Genomic DNA, 6,000 nt, shown 5'->3' with positions numbered 1-6,000 from the left:
TGCTGATTCGAGATAGGTGAATTTGAATAAAACATGGATTGAGGTAAAATGGAGGGTTGAGATTATCATGATATGAATAACTGGTGGAGATCATAAATTCTTGCACTTGTGTGAGAAGACCCAAGAAGATGTTTGATTATGGAATGTGATTGGTCTCAAACATGTGTGAGGATCATGTGTGTAGTTTTACAAGTAAGAGGTCTCACACATGTTTGAAATGAAAGTTGTAGAACTTTTTATGGATATAAATAGTGATGATTGAAACTTGATTTATTTTTGGATGATAATACTAGGTTAGTTGATTTGATGACCAAGATTAGATGTCAAATTTACTTTGGATTGATGACCTAGATTTATTTTAATTTTAAATTATGGTTATGACATGACTATCCCATCAATGGGGATTAGACTAGGATTTGGGGATTTTAGGGTAATTAATCAAATAACTAGATTATGTGATCAATTAAAGGAAATGCGTGTAAGATGTTAGTTTAATTAAATACATATAATTCATTTATTCAATTAACATTGAGATGAGAAGAATATAGTTACAACATTTCCAATATAGTGTTAAAAGTGGTGAAATAGGTGATATTTTGTGCCTCATTAAGAATGTTAATTTTAGATGTCTACATTTTATCCCTATTTTGAAATAGCATCATGACTACAAGCATGGGTTGTTTCAAATAAGAATAAAGTATAGTCATTTCATTAGGTGAAGGGTGAAGGTGTGGTGCCCTGTTCAATTGAATGATAATGGAGTTGGTAAATGGATATGGATAATGGATGCTCCCTAAAGAAAGTAGGAGAATGAAGATACTGCATGAATTCTCAAAGTAAAGAGATAATGGAAAGAAGAGGAAAAGATGTAAAGTTGGTAGAGGTTAGAGGAAAGGATATTGTTTTAGGATAGCTGGATGGCTTGGGTTAGTTTCATTGACTAATGGTTGTTTTAGGTGCCTCAATTATTGGAGGACTTTATATGTGGTATGGTGAATGTTGGTGATTATAGACATATTTGTGAATTACTGGGGAGATTTTGAATTTATTGAGCAACTTCTCAATCATAGAATTTTCTAGGATGCACCAAGTTATAAGGACCAAGGCAATAATGTGACAAGTGCATGAGAAATTGACATCCAAGTAGGAATATGAACTAATACAGCATGATATGGAAGACCATGATGGGGTTGATCAAGATTTGCCCCAAGAATTGATACGTATACATGTTGGATTTGATAGGCAACCCCACATTTCTCAAAAATTACTTTCAACCAAAATTCCTATCACATGAAAGAGAAAAAGTCATTGACTATGTTAAGCAACCTTGGAAAATGAATCGAATTGAAAAGCCGTCATTATTAATTAATTGATTGATTTTGGAGTATTTCAATATTGAATAATGAAGTCTTTTTAAAGAAAAAAGCAACACTTGATGAAGTCGTAGTTCATTTTAAGCTATGAGACAAAAAGAGCACATGACCTAAATATAGAAAAGCACTCCTAAGTTGAGCTTAATTTTAATAAAGAAAAAAGGAGACCAAATTAACCAATTGATACTTAATTATATAATTTTGTGGTTTCACATTTTACTCTAACAATACAAACAAAATAAGCACACAAGTAAGCATGTGCAAATAGAAAATGCAAACAAGACTTTACCCCTAGTCATGTTTAAAATTGATTGATTGATGATGACAATTGTATTGTTGATAATGAAAATAATGCAAGTATTAGGAATAATATATCTCGATGACAATAATTTTACTAAAATAGATCTAGGTTTACAGTGAGGTTCAAAACAAAATTGATGGATGTTTTACATTATGAACTCAAATACCTCGTATATATTGCATGGATTAAAATTGTGTGCATATAGATGGATTGTTTTGGGAATGTTTAGATTTGTGGGGGGTTGGGTGCACTGGATTGTGGTTGACGGAGTTGACTTCTTAGAACCAATGAAAAGGGAAAACTAGGTCTATGGATAAGGATGAAATGATGAGGGACTTTCTTAAATAGGGGAATGGAATGGGATATTGGATGGGATTTAAGATTTTTATCTAGGATTTAAGATTTTTATCCAAGGATATGAAAAATAGGAAAAACATTCCCCATTCTCTATATTTTGTGCTACACATCCTAAAAATATTGTGAAAGATCTATCAATATTCATACGAAATGATAGGACAAGATTTGCATGTTAGAGAGGATAGCTTGGTGGCTCAACGTAGAGAAGGATATAAGGAATGGAGGATGACAAAAGGGATGAAATGTAGAGAAAGTGATGTTTGCGTTGTTCAAACCATGTTGGTGGATGGTGGATAGACTGGATATGATGAGATAAGCAAGAAAATGTAATAGATGAGTAGATAAAATGGAGTAGGTAGGATGGGAGAAAGCTTTCCTTCAAATGTAGGGTTCTTGTTAAGGATATTTACACATGATGCCTATTTTCAAATTTTTCATGATGATGTCTGTCTAAGGCACCATAGGAATGGTTTTCACTATTAGATTAATTTTCTTTTTAATTTTTTGAGTTTTGATTTGCTAATATTTTGATTTAATTTTTAGATGGGATGGATGGATTTGGAACGAGGATATCTATATTGGATGTTGGATGGATTATTATGGATGGGGGATTAGGGAGGTGGAGTTGGATTTAGGATATGTCAATTGGATGGAGGACTCAAGCATTCATTTCCATGGAGAGGGGATAATATCCTACAATGATGAAATATACTAAAACAAAACATTTTTAATATCATTGCATTCATGGATGTTGGTAAAAAAATTATTGACTACTAAGTTATCTTCCCCAAAATATAAACAGGGTATCATCATAGCTTTGACTTTTTAGGATGATATCAAGGGAAATGGACAATAATATGGATGAAAAATGATGGGGATTAGGAAAAAATTAGGATTAAAGAGATGTGATATTGTGCATAATAAATTGGAGGTTGAAAACGAGTGGATGGAAGGATGGGATGAAATAGGCATGAGGAAATATTATGGAACCAAATAAAACCAAGACCAACAATTACACATAACATGATGGACATCAAAGCTTTGGATAAGGATATGATATTTTGAAGGTAGGGATTTTAGAAGTTGGAATCTTTATGGGAAAGTTGGTATTGTGGATTTGGTGATGTAGTGACCCAAAATGGATTCAAAATTTTGAAGATGGGAACGTTTGGATTTAGATTTTACTTGGAGTCATTGCTTGTTATTTTGGTAACTACGTTATGCTTGTTCTTCCTTTTGTACCGGTGGCCCTTCGTCGCCTTTTTTTAATCTATTTTGATTTTGGATTATAGTTTTCTTTGAGACTCCAATTTAACATGTTGTGGGTTCACTATCAACTCCAACATGTATATGTATTAGTTCTTGGCACACATCTTGACCAACCCCATTATGGTCTTTCATATTATGGTATATTAGGTCATACTCCTACTTGGATATCAATCCCTCATGCAATTGTGACATCATTACCTTATTCCTTATAGCTTGGTGCATCCTAGCAAATTATATGATTAAGAAGTTGCTCAATAAATTCAAAATCTCCTTAATGATTCACAAACATATTTATAATCACAAACAATCATCATATGACATAAAAATCCCTCCAAGAATTATGGCACCCAAAACAACATCAGTCAATGAAACCTAACCCAAGCCATCCATCTATCCTAAAACCAATGAAAGGATTGTTGGCAACAACCTTGTGATACAAGTGATGGTAGGTACCAATTGTAGTGTTGGAAGGAGTTTCATTAGGATATGCAAAAGTCTTACCAACTTCTTTGTCACATGGAGATCTATTGTTGAGGCCCTAAAATCTTAGATTTTATTTGAGTTGCATGGGTTCCAAGATGTCGTATGCATGAAAACCTAATCCTTTGTCTTGATAATGCATGCTTTGATAAATTCAATTTGTGATATGATACTTTGCTTTGGAAAAAAGATGAATCTAGTTTTAAATGGGTAGGGCATGGTGGAAGTTGTAGTTTCTCTGGTAGTGAGAAAATCATATCAATTAAAGGTGCGGGAACCAAGATGATAGGATTGGAGTTCTTATGAGATTGTGAAAGGGATTGATGTGGATATTTAGCTCTTGATTAGAATGTGGACATGTTTGGGAATTATTTAGAATTGTTTATTGATATATATGGAATCTTTTGAATGATTGAGAGAGGAGTGATCATTTGTTTTGTGAGTGATTAATGCATGGATGGATGCTTGAAATTCAGCACGTGGGTGGAGGAACTATCCTTGACGTTTATAGATATAGGATTCGATGGAAGTAAGGATTTGATGAATGCATGCTCAATGAGGTGTGTAGATGACACAAAATTAGCAATGTAGCAAGATTTCAAAAATTTGTTTAAACAGTGTGGCTTAGGATCCTTCATAAATAGTCTTGGAGTAGATTGTTGAAGCTAACATTATTGGATTGGTGTGTGAATTGGGATGGGTTCGATCGTGGAGGTTTTATATAGCGAGTAGAGGCTACAAAGCACACACATGCGAGGGGTGTTTAAGGTATGGATGGGTCAGCATGTCCCGTGTCATAGGTTCCATAAGGTTAACCAATAGATATGCATTTAGTAGTGGTAAAGTAGTTTGTGATATTTGGTTCTTTGTCTAAAATGCTTATGGTTGGGTGTTTAGAGCTTGTGGCAAGCTTGATTAAAGAAATATCATCCAAAGATTAATGACCAAAAACTTATCTTGGTCCACAAGACTCATTATTAGCAATGTGATCAAAGGGATTATATTATTATCAATTGAGATAAATTGAGTAACATCATCATCAAAGAAATACCTTTTAGAGGTATGAGGGGAGTTGTCAAAATAAAATGGAGCTATGACTTTTATATTTGGATTGGATAGTTATTGAAATGATTTGGTTATTGGAGTTAAGATTTAGTTTGATATAAAATAACGTTAAGATGGATGTGTTAAGCCCAAATTTTGGATAATTTTGAATTTTGAAATTGGAAGTGTTGGATAGGGGTGGTTGAGGTTGGATTAGATGAACAATCAAGGATCCAAACTCTAGGATGAATTGATTGGATTAATTTTCTACACTTAGGATAGGAAAAGTTCCTAAGAAAGAATTGACTTGAGATTTTCGATTACCATACTTAGGATAGGCAAAGTTCCTATGCAAGTTTGATTTTCATTTTATTTTGGATTGCTAGATTAATGTTGAATCCTATCTTAAGTAATACAAATTGGGATTAGATGGTTGATATTAGCATATTAATCTTTGATTCAATTTTGGTTTGGGTGAATTGAATTAGATGATGATTGATTCGGGATTGGGATGAGTGGAGACAAGCTAATTAAGATTACCTAGGATTTTAAGTCTTTGATCGACTTGAGGACATATGGTTTTAAATTATGATGAGGGTTTTGGTTTGGATTATGGATTATGAATAAAATTAGATTTATGATTTGGATGAGGGGGTTTGTGATGATTGATTGAGGTATATAGTGGATGATGCGATTTAGAGCAATCTAAATATCAAATGATTTGGGATTTTACTTACCAAAGCCTAGTTCATGGATAATTTTGGGTTTTGGGTTGTTTTAGAGGTGATTAGAGTTTCTATATTTAGCATAGGCAAGGTTCCTAAGCAAGGATTTGAGTTTGATGATTATACTTGGGTTTGAGTTCAATGATTATAGTTATGATGAGAAAGTTTTTAAGCAAGTTTGATTTTTATTCAATGTAAGGTCATTATCTCGAGCATGATTTTAATTTGGATAGGTAGTTGATATGTTTGATTGGATGATTTTGATTAGGATGGGAGGGGGGGTAAAAGTTGACTAAGATGACCTAGGATTTTTTATTTGAATACATTTATCTTGGATTACCTAGCATTTAGATTAGGATTTGGGATTAGATTGGTGTATTATTATTTATGGATTTGGATGACATGCATGAATTTAGATTATGATGGGGGTATAAGAGTGTCAATATTTGGT

This window comes from Cryptomeria japonica, chromosome 10 (genome assembly GCF_030272615.1).
Source record: "Cryptomeria japonica chromosome 10, Sugi_1.0, whole genome shotgun sequence".
Taxonomy (NCBI): Eukaryota; Viridiplantae; Streptophyta; class Pinopsida; order Cupressales; family Cupressaceae; genus Cryptomeria; species Cryptomeria japonica.
Note: the sequence above shows the minus strand (reverse complement) of the source record.